We start from the raw sequence: 26,254 nt of genomic DNA on the forward strand, positions 1-26,254 counted from the left end.
CCTGAGGTGGACACTCTTGGTGCAACCCTTTGTGGGCTCTGTACACAGTCTTGTTGTAGTTAAGCCTTGATTGTTGTTGGTATCACTGGGAGGAATTGACCTCTAGGCCAATTGGCTGTGAGGACCAGCTGTGTCTACAATGAGAGAACTGCTGTGCAGGAGACACCCTTATGGGGCAGGACTTGCTTTGGGGGGCTTTGGTGCTCACTGAGTCTGCCCCCTGAGTGTGTCTCTTATGGATGTGAAGAGTTGTACTCTGGTATGGTCTCACTCTGACCACTGGGTACACTGGCTCTTGGATCTCCAAGGAGGTGCAAAGTCAGATACTGCCTGAAGCCACCCAGCAGGAGCTACAGAGAGATCTGCAGGTTCCTCCTCTTTGTTTGGGGTTTGGAGGTGCCCAGATGAGGCCCAGCTGTGAAGCACTGCAGGCTGCTGTCAAGCCTTGGGCCTTCTTTTGGAAGCTTTGGAGCTCTCTGACCCAGCAGCAGTTTGTTAGATTTTAGATTGCAAAAGAACAGGCCATTCATATGCAAAAGCCGTTGCACACAGCTTGGGTGGGGTTGTAAATTGGGTGGGGCAGGGTCTCAGGGAATCACCAGGGCAGAGCAAACAGCGATGGCTGCCAGTCAACCCTGCCCTGGAGAGGTCCCTGGGTCTCTGTGTCCCGCAGGCCCGTGCAGGAACAATGATTGCTGCAAGTACCTCTGCGAGAAAGCCGCCCTTGTGTTCCTGTCCCGATGCCAAACAGTCCAGTTTCTCCCCATATGAGTCTGGGTCCTCAGAGTCTCACCCAGAACTGGAGTTCAGAGCAACTGGGAGCTTGTATCTTCCTCCCGATTGAAAAAGACAACAGCGCACCCAGTTGCCAGCCCATTTCCACGTGCGCCTCTGAACCTCCGCACTTCCGCACCTCCTCTGAGTCTCAGTGCACTTTTCTCTTTCCTTCTAGTTGTAGAACTACCGCTCAGCCAGCCTTCCTATGGTTCTGGATGATATCTGTTTTGTCTTTTAGTTGTAGTTTTGATGTGGTTGTGCACGGCAGCAGGTACCTATGCTGCCATCTTGGTTCTCTCTCAGCAAGCTGGTCTTTAAAGGTTGAGTTTGCACTTGTGGCAGGGAGGAGAAATGGAGTTCAGGTTAGACTAACGTCAGGTAAAGGGCCTCTTCTGGCTTCTGATAGCCTTGAATGCCATGATGAGGAATTTGGAATTTTATCCTGTAGACAAGGGAGAAATGCTGGAGGCTTTTGGAGAAACAAGAGGACAGTTGTGTTGTGGGATGCTTAGTCTGGAGGTCTATTCCAGACTGGAGAACCAGGCATTTAGAAATAAAACCAGCCTTGAAGCTGGACATCAGGGTTCCAATCAACCCTGGAGGGCAGCCAGTCTCTCTCCTGTTCCCCACAGTGGCCATTCCGCACCTTTACCACTTCTCTCAGGCGCCACACTTTACATTAGGATGTGGTGAGAGGAGCCCTGGCATGTAGCAGGTGGTCAATAACATAGGGGTTGGATGACTGATAGAAAAGCATTGGCTTTGGAATCATGTCTAGGAGGTAAGCCCAGTATCTATTTTAGGTTCCCTAGAAAAGAGAGCCTGAAGCAAGGCTGACGTATTGGTTCTTTCCTGGGAGGTGGGATCCCAGGGCAAGAAGAGTGAGGAAAAATGAGGCAGGGAAGGATGGGAAGAAAATGCAAGGTGATGTGTGTCTAATCCCTGCTGTAGGAAGATACAGGAGCTCAGCCACAGGCGCTTCCTCGGGAGGACTATGCAGAAACATGTCTGAGAAGCTATCTCAGAAGGGGAAGGAAGAGGGACTTCATCTGAGGGCCGTGGGAAGGTGGCTGTGCATTTCTGGGCTGTGTCCCCGGCCCCTTGGTAGCCACTGGGGAAGCTCTGCAGCCTGATGCTTCAGCTAAGGCGGGAAGTTGTGGGCAGCTGGTGGCCTCAGGTGGAGCAATTCATCCATTATTTGAAAAATAGGGGTATACATGAATATCTATAAAACTTCTAGTTTTGACCAACACATTTCCTTGGTACAGCCTTAAGACTAGTCCTTGTTGCATCCTTAAAATTAGTAAAATTTACATTGATGTAAATGGAATGATATTATAGATTGTAAGTTATGAAGCAGTTAGAAACTGAGGGAAGGCAGAAATCAATGAAGAAGAAAATGAAAGAAAGATTGACACATGAGTAAAATATCTGGTTATTTAGAAAAACAACAACAACAAATAGATAAATCTGACCAAGCAAAAATAAAGAGAAAATGCCAATAAAAAGATTAGGAGTGCCCTGGCCAGCATGGTTCAGTTAATTGGATATCATCCTGTGCACCAAAAAGTTGCAGGTTCGATACCTGGTCAGGACACATGCCCGGGTTGTGTGCTCAACCCCGGGGGGGGGGGGGGGGGCAGTGCAGGAAGCAATTGATGAATAGTGCTCTCCCACATCAATGTTTCTCTCTTTCTCTCCTTCTCCCTTTCTCTCTCTCTAAAATCTTAAGTAGACCTAGCCAGTTTGGCTCAGTAGATAAAGAGCATTGGCCTGTGGATTGAAGAGTCCTGGTTTTGATTCTGGTCAGGGGCACATACCTCGGGTACCTGGGTTGTAAGCTGAATCCCCTGGTTGGAGCCCATGTGGGAGGCAGCCAATTGATGTGTCTTTCTCACATCGTTGTTTCTTTCTGTGTCTCTCCCCCTTCCTTCCACTCTCTTAAAAAAAGAAAAAGAAAAAGAAAAAATATCTCGGTGAGAGGATTAACAACAACAAAAAAATCTTTAATAAAATAAAAAGAAGGAGTCCTGACAACATGGGTGGACCTTAAGGGCATATGCTAAGTGAAATAAATCAGATAGAAAAAGACAAAGACTGTATGATATATTAGATCATAATAATATGCTATCAAAATTAATTTCACTTATGAGTTTTTAATTTTTTGAATGTGGTTGCCAGAAAATGTAAAATATTTCTATTGAAGTGTGCTGGTCTAGAATATTGGGATATTCCCTCAATGTTAGAGAACTCTGTTCTGAGTTTGGAGAAGAAGAATTTCTTATTACAAATTTGCTCAGTTTCCTGCAGAGAAGGAAAAATGGTATCAGCAGCAGCAGCAGCAGCAGCAGCAGCAGCAACACTTACCTGATATCCTAGGTAATGGAGGCATTAAGACAATGCAAGATCCCCAAATAACGCCATAAATAATATTGTTGCATCAAAGTGGCTATGACTGGAGAATGGGTGCGGTCCTCACAGGACTGCTATCGCATTGCTATATTCTGACCTGGCTGCACTAAAAAGTAAGATAAAAAGAAAAGACAGTTAAAAAGCAGTAGGGACGCTGTCTTGAAATAAAATTGCCTCCTTACTTTGTCCTTGCCCAGTTTAGCACCAGTGCCTTATTGATCAGAATTAGGAAGTTAATAAGGTTTGGGCTAATTAATCAGGTGGGTAGGGACTGGAACAGCACTGCACAGCTTAATCAAGTCATCAAAACTCCCAAGCCATGAAGAAGGTAATTAAAGGAAAAGGATGCCTGTTATATAGTAACAGGAAACCAGGAGCGGACAAGGGCAAGATAGAGAACCTCCATTTTCCTTTGTACACTTCCCTGATGTAAATCAGACCCAATGACCAGAGCTCATGGCTCAGCTTCCTATCAGAGAATTAGTTGAATGCGTTTGTAAATCACCTCATTGGGCAATTTACTTGCCCTAGACCAAATGTCAATGAAACTATACTCGTTTATAACAAAGTTTGTCTCTGCTAGGTTCTGCAGGAATGAGCTCTTTAGGGTAGTTGTCATTCATGGTCGCCGCCATTTTGATTTATAAGCAACAGATAATTCAGTAGTTGATTATTCAACAGATACTGAGAATTGAGCTTCCAAACACTAGACACTGAGCCATGCACCTTAAAAACTGTAGAGCCCTGACTGGTTTGGCTCAGTGGATAGAGCATGGGCCTGCGGACTGAAGGGTCCCAGGTTCGATTCCAGTCAAGGGCATGTACCTTGGTTGTGGGCACATCCCCAGTCGGGGGTGTGCAGGAGGCAGCTGATCAATGTTTCTCTCTCATCAATGTTTCTATCTCTCTATCCCTCTCCCTTCCTCTCTGTAAAAAATCAATAAAATATATTTTTAAAAAAACCTATAGAAATCTACTTATTCAGATAAGTTATGCTTTGAGACAAATGCTGGAGAATCTTGGGGAATACAATGGGGCCTTGACTTACGAGTGTCCCGACTAACGAGTTTTTTGAGATACCAGCCGTCTCTCCCCGGATCTTTTGCATTGAGTTGATAGAGTAATTTGAGTTAATGAGCTCCTTAACGAGCTCGGTCTCGGAACGAATTAAACTCGTAAATCAAGGCCCCTCTGTATTGCCTAACCCTGGGCCTCCCTTTATTGGTTCCCACCCAGCCCTCCCTCAGAATAATCCATTGTAAATAAGAACAATGTGGGAGGAGGCTGAGGGGAGGAAGAAGATGGGAAAGTAAAGGCAGAGGTTACTGTGTATAATGGAGACATCATTATGCATGGATTGGATGCTCTTGGCCTGAGGATATTGACTAAAAAAAGAAGCTGAGGTTTGCAGCTCTTCACACTGGGTCTGATCTTGCAGCCTAATGAGAATCAGCAAAGCACCACTACATTTGGGGGATAACCAAAGGACCCCAAGAGAAGAGCCCATTGCATTTAGGAACCAGAAAACCTAAGGTCCTTGTCAAGAGCATTACAGTAGAGTGGGGAGAGCAGAAGCCAGATCACCGGGGAGGCAGTGTGACCCTCATCTTTCTAGTCTTCCCCTACCTCTTTCCAAACTCTTTTCCTCCCTGTGAGGGCCTGTTGAGCTAATTACGATCTGAACGTTCCCTGTTTTTCCTGCCGCAGTCTAGTCTCTGATTCCCTGAGTTCTCCAGTTCCTAGTAGCTTTTATTAGCATGTGAATGAGAAATATCTCTAAATTAATTCATCTACTCACTATAATGTAATTTCCCCAGATTACCTGGGAAAATCCAGAAGATAAATAAAAGAAATGAGGGAGTCCTATCCTTCACAGATATTAAAATAGTTCATAAAACTACAGTAAGTGAAACTGTGGGGGTTCACGGCTGACTGTGTGGATCAAGAATATACATGCCCTAACCGGTTTGGCTCAGTGGATAGAGCGTCAGCCTGCAGACTCAAGGGTCCTGGGTTCGATTCCGGTCAAGGGCATGTACCTTGGTTGCGGGCACATCCCCAGTCAGGGACGTGCAGGAGGCAGCTGATCGATGTTTCTCTCTCATCAATGTTTCTGACTCTCTATCCCTCTCCCTTTCTCTCTATAAAAAATCAATAAAACATATTTTTTAAAAAAATAATATACAGATATTATGTTAAATTTTAGGAAACATCACTGTTTAACACAAAACAATAAAAATGTATGTTTGATTTATAATGTATATTAAAGTAAAATATATGATCAATGGTACAGAATAGGAAGTAAAGAAATAGAGCAAATTCATTTGAGAATTTATCACAGTATTAGAGAAAGGTGACATTTCAAATCACCGAGGTAGCATACAATTTAGTCAATGATGCTGGAGTAGATATCTAGCATTCTCACTCCCAAATAGAATTCCAGATGGAGACAGGCATATACACGAGGGTGCTTATTACTGTTGTTTGTAGTAGAAAAAGATGGGAAACAACCTAAAGCTGTTGTAGGGTTAAATCATTTATGGTATCTGCAGGAAGGGTAGTCTGTCTGAAAAGGAAAAAGGTGTGCTATATCAAACTTTTCAAGCTCTGTTGCTACATATGAAAAGGAGTGTGTAGACCAGTACCTGACAGACTTTCTGTAAATATATGTACACACATATGACTGTGTGTGTAAAGAAGTAAGTATTCTAGAAGGATATTTAAGAAACCAAGAGTGGAAGAGAAACACCTACTTTGCCATTTTTCTGGCTTGAATTTTTTTTTTTTAATATATTTTATTGATTTTTACAGAGAGGAAGGGAGAGAGATAGAGAGTTAGAAACATCGATGAGAGAGAAACATCAATCAGCTGCCTCCTGCACATCTCCTACTGGGGATGTGCCCGCAACCCAGGTACATGCCCTTGACCGGAATCGAACCTGGGACCTTTCAGTCCGCAGGCCAACGCTCTATCCACTGAGCCAAACCGGTTTCGGCTGGCTTGAATTTTTTTAAAAAATATATTTTTTATTGATTTCAGAGAGGAAGGGAGAGAGGGAGAGAGAGATAGAAACATCAATGATGAGAGAGAATCATTAATTTGCTGCCTCCAGCACAGCCCCTCCCCCCCAGGGATTGAGCCTGCAACCCAGTCATGTGCCCTGACCAGGAATTGAACCGTGACCTCCTGGTTCATAGGTTGACACTCAATCACTGAGCCACGCTGGCCAGGCTTCTGGCTTGAATTCTTCAATTAAAAAAAAACTAGTTGAAAAAAGATATGAAAGAGGTTTACTTCTTTCTAGCAACTTCTGGGGCAGTTTTAGAATTATAAGATTGGGATGTGAGGGTAAGACCAGAGTTTGACCCAGGCTGAATTCTTAATAAGCTGTGTGATTTATGGGCACATATCCTACCTGAACATGAATTTTCTTTAATAAGTCATAATCCCTGACTTTTAGGTTTATTTTGAAGGCCAAATGAATTAATGTTGGTATACAATTCATAGCATAATACCCGACACATTACGAACTGATACAGTGCAGGCTTCCTCCATTCCTCTTTCTCTCAGGGACTTTCTTCTTCTCTACCCTTTTTCTTTCTATCTTTTCTCTCTCTCTCTCTCTTCTTTCTTTCTTTCTTTCTTTCTTTCTTTCTTTCTTTCTTTCTTTCTTTCTTTCTTTCTTTCTTTCTTTCTTTCTTTCTTTCTTTCTTTCTTTCTTCCTTCCTTCCTTCCTTCCTTCCTTCCTTCCTTCCTTCCTTCCTTCCTTCCTTCCTTCCTTCCTTTCTTCCCCATTTTAGAAATTTCTTCTTGGCATGGCTGTGAACTTCACCTTCTGAGATCAGATAAGATATGGGACTTTCTAGTCACACGCCCAGTTACTTTTTCTCAGTCTTTCCTGCCTCTCTGGTCTTTCCTTTTTCCTGGTCTGGCTTGGATTCCATGTGGACTCTCCTGCCAGATCCTTTCACCCATTGTCCTTTTGTCACATTCCTCAGACAAAACCCAAACACTGGATCCACCCAACTCTGCCTTCTACAGCCTCTCCCCGGGCGGGGAGAGAAAGAACCTGAACACTGCTCAGTCTGCTGTGTCCAACCGCAGGTGAACCCTCAACAGGGCCTGGCAACGCTCCCTTCGCCCTGTGAGCTTGTGTTCCCATTCATGACAGCGGTCACTTCAAAACCCACTTTGAAAACTTCTTCCAATGCTGTTAGCAAATTTACCTGATCTCCAACTTCACAGAGAAAATAGAAGCCACTGGAAGAGAATGCCTTCAAATTCTGGCCCGCTCCATGCTTAAGTTACAAAACAAGGGAAAACGCGCCCTTTATTCTATCAAAAATCCATGCTCTGGATTAGCTTTCTCTACAAGTTCCTCCCTCCTCAGAATCAATGACTTCACCCTCCTTCTCTTCAAACACTCTCCAGTCTCCCTATCTCAGAGTACAAGGACAGTAACGTTATCTCCATTGTTATCAATAACCTCCTCACCATCAACAACCCTAAATCCTCCCTCTAAGCCATAACGGAACAACACACCTGAAACTCTTCTATCTCCCTTCTCTATCTTTCACCACATTCCCCTCCCTTTCATGACCAAAGGTTTGGAAGGAATTTTGCGCACTCACTGTCTCTATCTCCACACCTCCCATCCTCCCACCTCCCTCCACTCCATTTAAAGGTTCTTCCTTTGACTGGAGAAACCATCTTCTTCTGGTCTTTCCCCTGCCTGTCAGCATCTGTAGAACTCTGTCCCCCCTGACCTCTGTGCACACGTCTTCAGATCCATGGCTTCCACCGCTGTTTGCTCATGAGTCTCTCATCTATATCTTCAGCCCAAATCTCTCTCCTGAACTTCAGTACATCTGGCCATTCATTCAGTAAACAGTTCTTCACTGAGCAGTGACTATGTTCCTGGGAACATAAGAGGCAAACAAGATTTGACTCCACTGTTTCCTCCTTAAAGTCAGTGTTTGAAAATGTAATCATATTTCCCTTTAAATCTCATCTTTCTTATGGGATCTCTGTTTAAGTACCACCATTGGGCATACCATCTGTTCAAATCTATCCAAACTGAAGTCTATTTGTGACTCTTCCATCAACCTCCTTCCCAAGTTAATCAATCACCAAGATCTCTGTTTTGTACCCCCCTTGTCTGGCCGGCAGAGTGTTCTAATTCTTCCAGATTTGGCTTCCCTGACCACCTTCCTCCTATAGGAAGGGTAGAGACCTTTGGGATCTCTTTTTAAAAAAATTTATTTCAGCCACTTCCCTTGAGATCTCTATAGCCTACATACCCATTATCATCAGCTGTCCGTCTATCATCCATTCGTCTATTGGATGTAGTATATCCATATCCATATTTACCTCTCAGTTTCTTTTGTTGACATAGCTAACTTCCCTCAGTAGATATTTTCTGTCTGATCATCACGTATCCTTAGCATGTAGCACAGTCAATATTTGTGAAATGAATAAAAGAATAATGAATGAGTCTTCTGGAAAGAGAGGGAAGGTTGGCCTCACTGCAGATCCATCCATGTTTCCCAAGCACGGAGTCACACACTGATGTGTGTAAGTTGTAAGGTAATTCACAAATACTTGTTGTTTTTTTTACCAATAACAAATCCAGGTTAAGCAAGTTGTTAAAAAGAAAAGCAGGGCTGATTTGAAGTTCTCCATACAATAACGTCGCTTTTACTCACTTGCTGTCAGTCTGCTTTCTGGAGTATGGGGGAAAAAGGGTAAAGTTGTAAGTGGCCAATCAGGACTGGTGCCTGGACTTGGGGATGCTCAGACATGTGCTGTAAAGGTGGACAGCATCTGTTAGGAGTCACGGTAGAAAAGAGGACAACGTTTTGAGGCTGGAAAATCATGATGAAGCAGCCTGTGCGATGTGGACTCCAGAGGCTCCTTCCCTGACCCTGAATGAGACAGGGGCAGTCATGTCAAGGATGCGTGAGGAGGAGGAGGATTTCGCAAGATTCTCCTCCTTGGCATGTAGAGTAGACACAGCATGCATGCCTTCTTTTCCCTGAAAAAGATGGCCGACTAGCAGTCATATTTTTGGGAGGTGGGGGTGGGGGATGTGAAATCATATTTTCTTAAAGCAAGGACCTGGGCTCTCTTGGAAAACAAGGAAGTTTAGGAAGATTTCTATCTAAACTGATTAAAAATGATGATGAAAGCTTCCATGACCTGGAACATTCATTTGTGTTTTACTTCCTTACGGTTCGAATACAAAGACCCATTGTCTGCCCATTCCTCTTAAAGTTCAATTATTAGCAAATTGATCACAGGTCAAAGCGTGACAGATGAATTGCTTCAGAATTCCGAATGTGTAAGAGCCTGGCATCTGCAGTCCCATTGGTGCTGGCAGGTTTGGCTCAAGTAGAAGCGACCAGGCTCATAGACACGCATCCTTTTTGGCTGTTTAATAACTAATAGATATCATGGCTCATCTGGATTTGGTGGGCGGTACAGTGTGATTCAAGAGTGACAGCCAAAGATGGCAATGTTTATTTTATTTATATGTGCCTTAATTCTAATGAAAGATATTGAAGAATCTTTCTGTGATTTTTTTCCTCTAAGATTTATTTATAAATTAATACCCTGAAGAATGGCCACCTGTCTGTATTGTAATTTCAGTTATGCAAAATAGACGTGCCTTATGATATAGTAATAGCCAATACATTTCACTCTTGGGAGAAAGTGCATGTGATCACTCTACTCACTGGGCACTTATTTTGTACTCTGTGCTCTTCTAAGTGCTTGATATGGACTCATCTTTACGTAGTCACGGTCCCATGTATCATAAGACCATACCTTCAAATTTTGAAGACAATTAACCATTTGGCATTAGTAGATGATATTGTGCAAGCTCTTAATAGACCCTTATCAGCATTTTCATTAGTCAGGGTGTAATTAATGGTGCTGGGAAAAGCTAATAATAAAGGTAAGCAACGGTAATTGGTTGTTATGGATTAATCAAAGAGTATATAAAGCAGAGCATATAAATTTTGGATTTAATCATCACTGTTTGGAAGTGTTCTGTGTCCTTTCAGGGAAGATGAATGAGCATTGAGAAAAACTGACATATTTTTCTCAATGACACTTCTTTTCATTCAAGATGAGTTTATCACTGGTAATTATCTTCTTTCCTTTTGGCAGGCTTGTATAGACTAACACAGCCATAATCAAATGGGAATTATTGGTTCTTTCACATTTGCTCTCCTGTATAACAAAGGTTAAATTTTAAGTCCCTGACAGCTCTGTGAGTATACTAAAAGCCATTGAATTGTACACTTCAATTTTTTTTTTTTTTTTGCCAGTTCTCACCTGAGGATATTTTTTCCCCCATTGATTTTTAGAAAGAGTGGAAGGGAGGGGGAGAGACAGACAGAGAGAGACACATTGATTGGTTGCCTCCCACACACACACCAATGGAGGTGGGATTGAGCCCCAAACCAAGGTACTTGCCCTTGACCAGAATTGATCCCATGATCCTTCTGTCCACAGGCCAACACTCTAACCACTGAGCACCGGTTAGGGCTGAATTGTACACTTTATTTTTTAAAAAACATATTTTTATTGATTTTAGAGAGAAAGGGAGAGGGAGAGATAGAAACATCAATGATGAGAGAGAATCATTGATCAGCTGCTTCCTGAACACCCCACACTGGAGATCCAGCCCACAACCCGTGCATGTGCCCTGCCCCAGAATCAACCCGTGACCTCCTGGTTCATAGGTCAACACTCAACTACTGGGCCATGCCAGTTGGGCGGAATTTTCCATTAAAATAGGTGAATTGCATGGTATGTGGATTTTGTCACAATAAAGCTGTTATAAAACGGTTTAGGTCCCTGTCTCTGTCCCACTGGAGTTTATAATCTCATTTAAAATGTACTAGTGCATATATTTTATGAACAAAAAGTATATATAACTGAAAGGTTAACATGGTTGTGCGCGGGCAAGCTAAATAGCCATCTCAGATGATGATTTAAGAAAAATTGGATTTATTTAAAGAAAAGGGGATGGAGAGATGGGACAGCCAAAGGGAAGGGCTGCACAGCACCGAGCCAGGAGACATCGTGTCATTAATGGCAGCCCCCAGGAGCTGGAGTTCCATCCTTATATACAGTCACTGCGGGGGTGGGGTGGGGGGTGGGGAGGAGGGGACTTTTGTCCTCTGGGTTTGGGGGCTGAGGTGGTGGGCTTGGAGTGTGGATGGAATGCAGGTGTGTGATCAGGTACCTTCAGGATAGTTTCAATTCCTTATATGGTCTGATTCCTGGTGTCCAGCAAGCTCTCTTCCTGGCCTTTGTCTCCTGTGGTGGGAAGTTTACAAAAGACATTAAGGATTATATTGTCCTAACAAGAGCCACACCAATTTCCATTTGTTGAAATTTGTACATTAATCCATGTTCTTGTACCCTGATTTTGCTTGAAAGGGGATTATGTAATACGGGCCTTGGATGTTCTGTACAAGATTGAATCATGCTTCATTCAGATAGACCATAATGTCAGTTGAGCAATGGTTTCGATTAATATCGCAAATGCACCAATTATAAAAAGTGGAATCTGGCCCAGTCATGCCCACACCGATGAGATCAGAATCTCTCCCAGTGGGATTGCTGCATCAGAGTTTTGAAAGCTTGCCAGGTGATTTCAGTGTGCCACCAGGGTAAAGGGATACCAGTTTGGCTGAAAGAGGCTGGGCCCAGAGCGCTGGGCGACAAGCGCCTTCTTTCCCTCGGATGTGCGAGAAATGGGCTGCTTCCGACAGCCAGGGCGGCTTTCCTCACGTAAACGTACTCGTGGATATTTGTAAGCACTCACTTTGCACCAGCTCCGGAGAGACCGAGCGGACAGAAAGAGGCAAACAGCGGGAGTAGGGTGACGGGGGTGGGGGGTTGGAAGCATGAATTTAAAAGAAAATTAAAATAAGAAAGAGCAAAGGAGGTAAATGAGAACCTAGAGGCCCTTCCATTGTTCTTACATCTTAACACTAGACAGGACATTAAGAATCGAATCCACTATCTACATTTTTCCTGCGAAGGGAAGGGATCAGAAGTTAAGCATCCAGCTGAAGGACACACCGCGAGTTTGCAGAGGCCGGGCCTGGCCATGCCTGTCCATTCTAGTTGTAATGCCGGGTGGGAGGTGCCCCCTCCCTTCCAAACCGTCTGCTGCTGAAAGAATTTCCAGAAAAGCAGCAGAAATAGTATAAATAAGTCCTATCAAACGTTCCCCCAGCTCTCCCTAATGTTACCCTCTTACAAAGCCCCGGTACTTAGTTACCGAGTCAGGAAATTAACAAGGGCGCAATGCGATATTCTCTTGCAAATGAAGAAACGGGGGTTTAGGGAGGTCCCACAGCTTGCCCCGGGGCACACGGCTATACGCTGCAGAACCCGCATCACCATTAGGGGCACCAGTACCCAGTTGCCTTAGTTCCATTTGAAGTCGGCCTTCTGGGAGAACGGATTTCTAGAGGGAAGGCTGGTGGCAACTTCACCTGGTCCTGCTGACACCAGGGTGCAAGTCATTTACGGACACTTGAGAGACACCACCCCTCTGCCCCCCGCCCCCCATGCAAGGGCCCTGGAATTTGATTCAACGCTTTGCTGCGGTAAGAATTTTATCTGGGAACTCGTGTTGTGTAAGTAAAGGCCGATTTACAGTGAAGCGATAAACCTGGCCGCGGGGTGGGGACTCCGGCCTGCGGGCATCACACTGCTGGCACTGAACAGATTGGCCCGGTGCCCGGTGCGCAGGCGCAAGCCTGGGGCCTGGCCAGGCCCGCAGGGCGGGGTGGGGGGGAGGGGGGAGGGGGAGGGGGGAGGGGATAGATTAGAGGTGGCGAGTGTGGCGGCAGCGGCAGATGCGGGAGAGAGGAGGGGCTCCGCACATCTGCCCCGGGAGCCAGGCCCTGCAGCGCCCCTCAAGCCTGCAAACTTGGTCAGTAAATCATTACAAGACAGAGGCGTAGGCCCGGACGTTGTAATAAAGCGCCTCGGGCTACTAGACATGCTCTGGGTCTGAAAACCGCTGCCATATTGCAAGCCAATATCCACAGCCTTAGAAATAGAAATTCAATTTAAAGATGGTCACAGTCCATGGTAAAGAACACTATTTTCTTTCTGTTTTTAAACATTGATTTCAGCCCTGACTGGTTTGGCTCAATGGATAGGGCGTCGGCCTGCGGACTGAAGGGTCCCAGGTTCGATTCCGGTCAAGGGCATGTACCTTGGTTGCGGGCACATCCCCAGTAGGGGGTGTGCAGGAGGCAGCTGATCGATGTTTCTCTCTCATCGACGTTTCTAACTCTCTAGTCCTCTCCCTTCCTCTCTGTAAAAAAATCAATAAAATGTATATTCTTTAAAAAAAATTGATTTCAGAGAGGAAGGGGGGGGGGAGAGTTGATGAGATGGCGAGGCTGCATCCTGCACGCCCCCTACTGGGGATCAAGCCCACAACCCCCGCATGCGCCCTGACCGGAATGGGTTGATAGGTCGAGGCTCAACCACTGAGCACACCTCCTGGCAGAGCAGAACACTATTTTCATGACATGTTCCAGATGAACCAATTCTTAAAACAATTTTTAGATTAATTTTTCTCCTGCAATTGAAGATACAGAGATAGAATGCATAAGCAGGCAATTGGAATTATGTACAAATCATGAAGACACTTTCGGTTTCTTGTAAACCACAAGTTACAGGAAATGTAAGGGAAACATTAAAATACCACTGCGTACATTGGCACTTAAAAATTAATCTTATAGCTCTAGCCCTTTGGGCTCAGTGGATAGAGAGTCGGCCCTCGGAATGAAGGGTCCCAGGTTCAATTTCAGTTAGAGGAAGTGCAAACCAATGAAGGGAGGGAGAGAGACAGAGAGAAAGAAACATCAATGTGAGAGAGAATATAAATAAAATAAAAATTAAACTTACATCGACCGATTTGTGTGAAGAGTTAAATCTCTTTAGACAAATTATTCCATGAAAATCATCACCTATACCTGTACTAAAATTTATTTATTTATTTTAAACATATTTTTATTGATTTCAGAGAGGAATGGCGAGAGAGAGACAGAAACATCAATGATGAGAGAGAATCATTCATCAGATGCCTCTTGCACACCCCCTACTGGGGATGGAGCCAGCAACCCGGGATGCCCTTGACCAGAATCGAACCCGGCACCCTTCAGTCCGCAGGCTAAGGCTCTCTTATCCACTGAGCCAAACCGGCTAGGGCTGAAATTTATTTTTCAAAATAATTTACCAGAAGTTCATCCCAATAAACTATAGGTTGCCAGTTTGTAAAATACTCTCAACTCTTCTAATAGTTACATCATCAGAAAAGTCCTCAAAATTAAAAATCAATTTTTTTTTTTGTCATCTTGCATTTGCCAAGAGTGATTTTCAGTTACACCAACTGAGTGAGGTTAGAAGCCCTGGCCGCTGTGGCTCAGCTGGTTGGAGCATCCTCCCATACACCAAAAGGTGGCAGTTTGATTCCCAGTCAGAGCACGTTCTAGGTTGTGGGTTTGATCCCTGGTCAGGGTACCCATTGATGCTTCTCTCTCACAATGATGTTTAAAAACATATCCTTGGGTGAGGATAAAAATAATATTAATACAAAAATGTTTTTAATCCTAAAAAAAATGAGGTTGAAAAGGTATATATTTTGGCCCTAGCTGGTTTGGCACAGTGGATAGAGTGTCAGCCTATGAACTGAAGGGTCCTGGGTTCCATTTTGGTCAAGGGCATATGCCCAGTTTGCAGGCTCAATCCCCAGTAGGGGGTGTGCAGGAGGCAGCCAATCAATGATTCTCTCTCATCATTGATGTTTCTATCTCTTGCTCCCTCTCCCTTCCTCTCTGAAATCAATAAAAACTATTGAAAAAAAAAAAGTAAAATTTTGATGATGTAATAAATGAATTTTCAGAAAAGTGAGCCAGAAAAATCTTATGCTCAATCAAGATATCACATTAATAAGATATAATTTATTGTGTTTATAAAATTATGACACCAAAAATACTTTCTTTTGCAATCTTAAATGTGTTTTTACTCATATATTGCTGTTATCCCTATTACATTTTGTACGTAATAAGATCTTTTTAAAGGAAAGAGCTTCATATGTTAGTATTTGTAATAGCACTTTTTCCTCCAGCCCTTTTGAACAAGAAGTCCCCACTTTCATTTTGCATGAGGCCCTCCAAATTATGTAGCTGGGCCTACGTTTATAATATGTAAATATATATATGTAAATATATGTATATATATTTAGATTCTTTCATAGGAGGTGGCTTTGTCTCATAACATGGGGGATTACTTACATATAAAGAAGGTTCAGATACTGGATTGAAAAAAGAAATGATGACTGTCCATTGAAAAGGGATGCCCTAAGACTAAAGAGGGAATAGCTGTTATACACGACCCGTTGAGTTAAACCAAGTGCATTTAATGGGGATCATATTATGGACTTAACCCTACCAGACCGCTGTACCGATTTTTTGGTAATTTCTGAATCTGCCGCTATACCGCTGTACCTAATTTTCGGTACTTTGCCTAGACCGATTTTCTACAATGTCTCCAAGTTCCATCTTATTCTAACCACTTGTTTGCATGTAACTAACATTTTTCTATATCATGTTGGTTTTTTCTCTTTAATGCTCAGAAGCCCGGGTATAGGGGACAGTTAGGTTCAGGGCCTCAGGTCTGGTAGGGCTAAACTTGAATTTTGAATACTCAAACATGTCATTTGACTAAGCAGGTCTGTACTTTTGGTTAACCAATGAACACATGGCTATGAGTGAATGAAAGCATTATGGAACAGAGAGACTCTATCAGGAGGTTTGAAGCTTGGAAAGGAGCATTGTCAAAGTCTGAATGCTAGTTTTAGGGTTGGCTTTGGGAGTGAAACTGGCCACATGCCGTCTTTTCAGTTTGAGGAATCTGATTACCAGTAAAAATGCAATTCAGGACTCAGGGGGTGGTGGACATTGAGGTGCATTGGACAGAGATTCACAGAGGGACAGGGGCCTGAAAAGATGCTACAAAAGCTGAGTCAAGGACAGAGATTTTCCCAAAGATTTGCCACTCAAAGTAACTTTTGGTTATCATGGCTTGCTCCTATTTAAGTTAACCTACAGGATTTGGCCTTCTAACAAATAATTATGAAAGAACTAACCAGAAAATTCAAGTAAATGTAAGCAAGGCATGTGCCCTAGTGTCTCCCTGATGTCCCCCATAAGGTTAGCCTTTGTTTTTTGCTGTATTCTATCATCACTTTAATGAGAGGAGAGGATATTTAACATCCAAAGGAGTAACATTCAGACTCAGTGGTTGTGGTAGAGTGAATGGTGGACCCCCAAAAGATATGTCCCCATTCTAACTTCTAGAACCCATGAACATGACCTTTGGAAAAAGGGTCTTTGTAGATGTAATTAAAGGTGTCCCTGGTTTATCCAGGTGGGCCTAAATTTAATGACAAGTATCTTAGACAGGAGAAAGCCTTGTGAAGATGAGGCAGAGCTTGGAGTGGTACAGCCACAAGCCAAGAAACACCTGGAGCCACCAAATGCTGGAAGAAGCCAGGAAGGATCCTCCCCTAGAGCCTTTGGAAAGAGTGCAGCCCTGCAGACACCTTGATTTCTGACTCCTAGCCTGCAGAACTGTGGGAAAATACACCTGTTGTTTTAGGCCACCCAGTTCTTGGGGCTTTGTTACAGTGGCCCTGGAAAACTGACACAGTAGTCTCCCAGAGGGCAATGAAGCTGAAACCTCAATGTTTATAAGTTCTTGTTAAGAATATTTCTTAACCTTGTTATTTATGAAAATGACATTTCAATTGCATTGTCCAGAACTGTCCTGTGGCTCTTTGATCTTGCCACCAACATTATCTAACGCCCATAAACATCTCCCCTGCTTTCCATTTTTTTCCTCCCCGAATAGGGCACGGACAGGTAATACCCTAGGTGGCTTATTAGTAAGACAACCACCTAATTTAGTGTTCCAGCAGCTGAAAACATACATTTAATGAAGGATGATTTTTACACACCTGAATGCCAGGAAGGTAATTATCATGGTGATTTTGGGGTGAAGTAATGCCCATGGTTTCCTCAAGGTATTACTTCTCTGTGTCAACAGTGCAACCTGGGTTTTAGAACACCTTGTTAAGACAGGAAAAGATACTTTCTCCTAAAGCTGCAAGCTATATTTTTCTTTGTATTCTCCTTTTGAGTTTAAAAAAATACCACAAACTAGCCCTGCTGGTGTGGCTCAGTGGTTGAGCATCAACCTATGAACAATGAGGTCATGATTCGATTCCTGGTAGGGCACATGTCTGGGTTTTGGGCTTGATCCCCAGAGTGGGACATGAAGGAGGCAGCTAATCAATGATCCTCTCTCATCATTGATGTTTCAATCCCTCTCTCCCTCTCCCTTACTCTCTGAAATCAATAAAAAATATGTTAAAAACAATCAATAAAAAAACACACCACAGAACACAGTTTAACACATAAGCAATCAAATTCTGTATTTTTCTAAAAAAGGTTTTGAGAACTAAGCATTTTTAGAGCAAAATATGAACTTTACTTGATAGTATTTGTACTTCAGACAGTGTAGCAAGGTAGCTTCTCCTTGATCAGAATCCTGAAGGCAACTGCTCATGTCTCTCACAGGCCAGGTCTCTTCTGATCACATCTCATTTATTCTCCTCATGTCACCTTTACCTAACAAGACCATTCTCCTGGGATTGAAGGGAAACAATATGTGTGTGTGTGTGTGTGTGTGTGTGTGTGTGTGTGTGTGTATGTATGTATGTATTTATATATATATATATATATATATATATATATATATATATATATATATATATATATATATATTGATTTCAGAGAGGAAGGGAGAAGGAGAGAGAGATAGAAATTTCAATGATGAGAGAGAATCATTGATCGACTGCCTCCTGTATGTCCCCTACTGGGGATCGAGTCTGCAACCTGGGCATGTGCACCCTTGACCAGAATTGAACCTCGGACCGTCAGCCCACAGGCTGATGCTCTATCCACTAAGCCAAACCGGCTAGGACGAAGGGAAACAATTTTTGAGCAGTTCCAAGAAACAGCCATGTGACCTACTCTGATTGGTTAATTAAATTAGGACAGTTCCTCTCCACTAAGATAGAGTTTTATCTTTCATTTATGTTCCTCCTAGACTTCTCAGAGAGAAGGAAAGCAATTTGAAGTCAAATGCAATTTACTCTATGAATATATTTTAGGTAAATATTTGAAATCCTCTCATTGTAATGTTTTCCTCATTCAGTTTGTAAATCAATATGGGTTTTTGAAAAATGCTACATAATCCCACTAATAAAAACATTAAAAAAATACCTTGGGCTTTATATTATAACTAGAGGTCCAGTGCATGGATTCGTGCACCGGTGGGGTCCCTCAGTGTAGCCTGCAGGGATCGAGCCGAAGTCTGCAGTCCAATGCCGCCTGCCTCTCCTGCCTGCCACTCCTGCTCATCCTGGCTCCGCTGCGACTGCTGCCGCCACTGCTTGGTAGGCTCGCTGCAGCTCCACTGTGGTCTCCGGGCTGCGGCAGCCAGCGTGAGCCCTGTGTCTGTTGGTCAGCTGAGCGTCACTCCCGCTGTGGGAGCACACTGACCACCAGGTAGCAGCTCCTGTGTTGAGTGTCTGCCCCTTGGTGGTCAGTGCGTGTTATAGCGACTGGTTGTTTGGTCGTTCAGTTGTTCAGTCGCTTAGGCTTTCACATATAGAGAAAATTCTAAAATCTACATTTATATTAAAGAACTTATTCTCTAAATTGTTAATTAGTAGGATTACCTAGGTTTGTTTTCTTTTTAAGAAATACTTATTGTATTTTCTACATAATTCATTATATTTTCTATTTAATTCTTTTTAAAAAATATGTTTTATTGATTTTTTACAGAGAGGAAGGGAGAGGGATAGAGAGTCAGAAACATCGATGAGAGAGAAACATCAATCAGCTGCCTCCTGCACACCTGCTCCTGGGGATGTGCCCACAACCAAGGTACATGCCCTTGACCAGAATCGAAACTGGGACCCTTCAGTCCGCAGGCCGACGCTCTATCCACTGAGCCAAACCGGTTAGGGCTCTTTTCTATTTAATTCTTGACAAAGCAACATGCCTTTATCAGTGTCATAATTTAATGAAGCTCTACAACCTGAAAATGACTGTATATATAAATGACTCCCTGCATATACCTGGACATACAATTGTATTAGTGTAGGAGTCATTCATGTATTTAATTTGAATATGGCTAACTGTACTTATTGGTTAAAAAGTATTTTAGCCTGGCCAGCGTGGCTCAGTGGTTGAGCATCGATCTATGAACCAGAACGTCACAGTTCAATTCCTAGTCAGGGCGCTTGCCTGGATTGTGAGCTCAATCCCTGGTGTAGAGCACGCAGAAGGCAGTTGATCAATGATTCTCTCTCATCATTGATGTTTCTTCTCTCTTTTTCTCTCTTCCTCTGTGAAATCAATAAAAAATATATATATTATATATATATGCACACACACACACATTCATTGATTGAGCCTCAACTCTGGAGTATGGGGATGATATTTTAACCAACAGAACTACCAGGCCAGAGATGAAACCTATATAATTTTATTAACTAACTAGGGGCCCGGTGCACGAAATTCGTGCACTGGGTGTGTGTGCGTGTGGGGGGAGTGTCCCTCAGCCCAGCCTGCCCCCTCTCACATACTGAGAGCCCTCAGGCATTGACCCCCATCACCCTCCAATCGCAGGATCGGCCCCTTGCCCAGGCCTGACACTTCCGCCAGAGGCGTCAGGCTTGGACAGGGGGCCCCCATCTCCCCCTGATCACTGGCTCTGGCCCCCGCCCAGGCCTGAGGCCTCTGGCCCAGGAATCATGCCTGGGCAGGGGACCCCCATCTCCCTCTGATCGCTTGCTCCACCCCCCGCCCAAGCCTGACGCCTCTGACCCAGGCTTCAGGCCTGGGCAAGGGGACCATCATATCCCCCCAATCCCCAGCTCTGCCCCCCACCCAGGCCTGATGCCTCGGCCAGAGGAGTTGACCCTCATCACCCTCCGATCACCAATCACCGGATCGGCCCCTTGACCAGGCCTGAGGCCTCCGGCAGAGGTGTCAGGCCTGGGCAGGGGACCCCCAGCTCCCCGTGGTTGCAGGCTCCGCCCCTGCCCAGGCCTAACACTTCTGGCTGAGGCGCCCGGCCCGGGCAGCGGGGACCCACAGCTGCAGCGGCCCCGCGATTGTGGGCTCCGCTTTAGGCCCAGGCAAGGGGCCCCTAGCTCCTGGGACTGCCAGCTTCGACTGTGCCCAGCTCCCATCGCTGGCTCCACCCCTACTTCCTGCTATCACTGGCCAGGGCGGCAAAGGCACCTGATTCTCCGATCATGGCTGGGGGGCAGGGCAAAGGCGGCCCCACGGCCGCCTTTGCCCTGCCCCCCAGCTCTTAGCTCCCCCCTGGGTTTCTGATCACTGTCAGTGGCAGGGGGCTTCTTCCTGCTTTCCCTTTTGCCTCCCTGCATTGTGCCTACATATGCAAATTAGCCGCCATCTTGTTGGAAGTTAACTGCCAATCTTAGTTGGCAGTTAATTTGCATATAGCCCTGATTAGCCAATGAAAAGGGTATCGTCGTACGCCAATTACCATTTTTCTCTTTTATTAGATAGGATGACACCCCAATAAATAGTGTGTGTGTGTATGATGACTCCCCTGCTCAGAATGTTTTTAAATGTATATATATATATATATATATGATACCACCACACACTCACTACAATGGCTAAAACCTATATGCAACAATGGTAATATAATGTGTAAAACCTATGGTTTCTCTTAGTAATAGTCAGATGCTGAAAATTCGACTGTCATTTGTTGCCTGCTTCTATTGTCACTGTAGGAAATGATAAGTTTCAGCTAGAGATCAGGTGTGTTTATTATCCTACCCAAATTCATGGATCCCCTGATTCTATCCACAGACTGTATTTGAATAGAATTGTGTTTAATACCATTGTTTTGTTTTTCAGGAATGCCTTGCATTTCATAGCTTTAACAATATTATTGAGCAGGAGGTGCGTGGGCCACACGGGGCAAGGCCTTGGTGACTATCTAATGGTGGCGGCGGTGACAGTTGTCGTTAGTGACACGGAAGAGGATGTTATGAGTTTAGGTAACACCATCCCAAGCTCCAGTTCTCCGGAGAACAGAGAAAACCTGCAGTTTTGTTTCTCTTCAGCTTCTTCGAAATCTAGAACAGCACGTCCTGTTGGGCTGCAGTTTTTCTAGGAGAATGAACGCTCCATTGTATATTATTTCAATGAACATCCCTAAAATATAATTACATAGATCCCAAAAGAATATCATTTAAAAACCATAATAGATCATGTTGATAACTCCATCTCCAAAGAGAGCAAATCATTATAGGGGGTCTTATGAACACACCTGACCATATCATTCTTCAGTTTGATATGGCAACAAGTTGGGAGTAAATACTATATTTGGGAAAAAGCATCTGAAGAAAGATCACTTTGGGACCCAGATTTTCTTTCACATCTTACTTTACTTTTCCAGAATCAGGTCAGTAGGTATACCCCAGCTTGCTATGCCAACAGAAAACTCATTTAACAAACTGCTTTTCAATTATGACTGCATTCACAAATCCCTGGGCAACTTGATGAAGCTATTGCATAACAACCTTTAATGACTTTTGAAATTTGCTCTCATTGCTGCATGGTTAAGTGATCTATAGCTCTTTCCTCGAATTTGTTTTCTGTTCGATACACACATGCATTTCTCATTACCCTCAGTAATGGAGCAGGATTCTCAGAAAGGATGCCTTCAGAGCTGTACGCAAGCCCCAGGAAGTCAGAGAAAACTCTGGAAGGAAGCAAGATTTCAGCTGAGAATTAAAGGATGAGTAGGAGTTAGCCAGGTGAAAAAGAAATTATGTGACTCAGACAGAGGGAATTGTTCGCACAAGGACCCCCGGGTGGGAAGAAACTGAGAGCTTTGGAGGTACTGGAAAAGGCCTAGAACAGCTATGGCTCCGAGAGCTATGAAGAGCAAAGAGATTGCAAAAGAGCCAAGACCCAGCTAATGTGACGTCTTAGACTCTAGAGCAGTGGTTCTCAACCTTCCTAATGCCGCGACCCTTTAATACAGTTCCTCATGTTGTGGTGACCCCCAATTTCATTGTTACAAACTGAACATAATTAAAGCATAGTGATTAATCATAAAAACAATGTGTAATTATATGTGTTTTCCGATGGTCTTAGGCGACCCCTGTGAAAGGGTCATTTGACCCCCAAAGGGGTCACGACACACAGGTTGAGAACCGCTGCTCTAGAGGCATGCTGAAAGATTGCATTCATTCTTTCACAGAGACAAAGGGAGCCATTAAAGATTTCTAAATTCATTGTCTCCCTTTTCTATTTTTTTCCTTGATATGTTGTTAATATACTTTCTTCTAACAGCTTTATGGAGGGGGGTGGCACATTCTGATCTTTATTAATCTGATATTAATTCATTAAAAAAAAAAAACCCTCCCAGCCTGTGTAGCTCAGTGGTTGAGCCTCCATCTATAAACTAGGAGGTCATGGTTGGATTCCCATCAGGGTACATGTCCAGGTTTTGGGCTCGATCCCCAATGTGGGGTGTGTAAAAGGCAGCTGATCAATGATTCTCCCTCATCATTGATGTTTCTATCTCACTCTACCTCTCCCTTCCTCTCTGAAATAAAAAAAATAACATAAAAACATGAACAATGAGTTTTATTGGGCAAGAAACAAAGACAGCTATCATAGTCTTCATTTCCAACTCTAAAGGCCACTGTCCCTTAACTTAGCCAGATGACCAGATGGGAAATGATTGCATTTTAGGCTAAGAAATGTAGTGCTAGGATATTTTGTTTTAGCTAAATCTTTAGGAATGAGTAAAGCTCAGTATTGGAAGGGAAGCCATATGGTGCTTATAGATCTGTCCTCTACCTCATGCAGTTTGGGCCCTGGGTGGCTTTTTGGTGTTGTTTTGTTTTATTGTTTAAAGTATTACAAAGAGCATTACATATGTCTCCTTTTTTTCCCCCCTTGACATTCCCCCAGCCTCCTCTACCCCCAGAGTCTTGTGTCCATTGGTTATGCTTATCTGCATGCATACAAGTCCTTCGGTTGATCTCTTACCCGCGCCCCCCCCCCCGCCGCCCCCAAACCCTCCCAGCCTTCCCGCTGTAGTTTGACAGTCTGTTCAATGCTGCTCTGCCTCTATATCTACCTGGGTGGCTTTAAAAAAACATCTTTCATCCCTTTATTCCTTGGCTGAACATATTTGTCGTTTTCTGGAGCTCTCGATCTGTATAACGGGGAAATATTTTGTGCTGTATTTTTAACTCCCGAGAGTTCTATTTACATCTCTATGCATAAATTGTATAGCATGAGAAGATAGTATTTGTTGATTTAAGAAAATTTACGCCCTAGCCGGTCTTGGCGTGGATAGAGCATTGGCCTGCGGACCAAAGGATCCCAGGTTCGATTCCAGTCAAGGGCATGTATCTTGGTTGCAAGCTCTTCCCCGGCTGGGCCCTGGTCAGGAAGCAACCAATTGATGTGGTTTTCTCACATCCATGTTTCTGTCTTTCCCTCTCTTTTCCACTCTCTCTACAAAGATCAGTGGAAAAATATCCTTGGGAGTGAGGATTCACAAAAAAATACAATTAAGAAACATCGATTTGCCCTGGCTGGTTTCGCTCAGTGGATAGAACGTCAGACTGTGGACTGAAGGATCCCGGGTTCAATTCTGGTCAAGGGCACATGCCCCGGTTGCAGGCTCGACCCCCCAGTCGGGGGCATGCAGGAGGCAGGAGGCAGTGGTCAATGATTCTCATAATTGTGTTTCTATCTCTCTCCCTCTCCCTTCCTCTCTGAAATCAATAAAAATGTGTTTTTTAAAAAAAGAAACATCAATTTGCTGTTTCACTTATTTAAAAAAAAGAAAAAAGAAAATTTACATTTTGTATCCTACTCTTCAGAAGAGAACAGCAAATGGTTATTTCTCATCAATGTCCTTTTTCCCTGTGATTACACCGAGACATGGAGAAGGAGCAGAAAATTATTCTTTTTAAAAAATATATTTTTTTATTTATTTCAGAGAGGAAGGGAGGAGAGGGAATCATTGATTGGCTGCCTCCTTCACGCCCCCCACTGGGGATTGAGCCTGCAACCCAGGCATGTGCCCTTGACTGGAATCAAACCAGGGACCCTTCAGTCCGCAGGCCGATGCTCCATCCACTGAGCCAAACCAATTAGGGTAGAAAATTATTCTTTTTAAATTTTTTTCTTTCTTATTTTTAAAAATTTTCTTTATTGATTAAGGTATTACATATGTGTCCTTATCTCCCCCTTACACCCCCCCACACATGCCCTCACCCCCCTGGTGTCTGTGTCCATTGGTTAGACTTATATGCATGCATACAAGTCCTTTGGTTGATCTCTCCCCCTTACCCCCACCCTCCCCTATCTTCCCTCTGAGGTTTGAGCATCTGATTGATGCTTCTCTGTCTCTGGATCTGTTTTTGTTCATCAGTTTATGTTGTTCATTATATTCCACAAATGAGTGAGATCATGTGATATTTACCTTTCACATGCTATCTTTCGCTTAGCATAATGCTCTCCAGGTCCGTCCATGCTGTTGCAAATGGTAGAAGTTCCTTCTTTTTTACAGCAGCATAGTGTTCCATTGTGTAGATGTACCACAGTCTTTTAATCCACTCATCTGCTGATGGGCACTTAGGCTGTTTCCAAATCTTAGCTATTGTAAATTGCACTGCTATGAACATAGGGGTGCATATGTCCTTTCTGATTTCTTGGGATATATTCCTAGAAGTGGGATTACTGGGTGAAATGGGAGTTCCATTTTTAGTTTTTTGAGGAAACTCCATACTGTCTTCCACAGTGGCTGCATCAGTCTGCATTCCCACCAGCAGTGCACGAAGGTTCCTTTTTCTCCACATCCTCGCCAGCACTTGTTACTTGTTGATTTGTTGATGGTAGCCATTCTGACAGGTGTAAGATGGCACTGCATTGTCATTTTGATTTGCATCTCTGGGATGATTAGTGACGTTGAGCATGTTTTCATATGTCTCTGGGGCTTCTGTATGTCCACCTTCGAAAAGTATCTATTTAGGTCTATTGAGAAATTATTCTTTAGCCAACTTGCTGCAGAGGACCTGATGAGATACACACACACACACCCTTCAACTCAGAGGATCTGCTTTTATGTATTCTTTATTTTAATTTAATTTAATTTAATGTATTTTATTTAATTGACTTTTAAATAAAGGAAAGGGTAAGAGAGAGAGAGAGAGAGAGAGAGAGAGAGAGAGAGAGAGAGAGAGAGAGAGACATCAATGTGAGAAACATCTATCGGTTGCCTCCCGTAGTGCCCTGATTAGGGATTGAACCTGCAACCTGGGTATGTGTCCTGACCAGGAATTGACCCCACAGCCTTTTGGTGTATGGGATGACACTCTAACCAACTGAGCCACACTGGCTAGGGTCTTTTACATCTTCTTTCTCACTGGATTTCAACTGTAGAATTTTATAGATGAAGGCAGATGAGGGATGCTGAGGATGGGTATATTATAATGCTTTTGTGACAAAGATGAATTTAAAAATTCACACACTGACATGCTAATTTATGTTACACTAGCTTACTGCTTGGACTATAAATTAGAGTAAGTATAATGGTTAAAGCAACTTCCAATCAAACACTGGTAATCTATTATAGAAGGGACCCAGACAGCTCTCTTCCTCAAATGAATCAATTAACACTGAGCAAATAGGCCAGTAATGGTGAACCTAATCAACTCATTTTTTTGGTTGATTTTTCTTTGTTAAATGGCATTTAAATATATAAAATAAATATCAAAAATATAAGACTTTGTTTCACTATGGTTGCAAATATAAAAAAAAATTTCTATATGTGACACGGCACCAGAGTTAAGTTAGGTTTTTTCAAAATGCT

Source organism: Myotis daubentonii, chromosome 17, assembly GCF_963259705.1.
Source record: "Myotis daubentonii chromosome 17, mMyoDau2.1, whole genome shotgun sequence".
NCBI lineage: Eukaryota > Metazoa > Chordata > Mammalia > Chiroptera > Vespertilionidae > Myotis > Myotis daubentonii.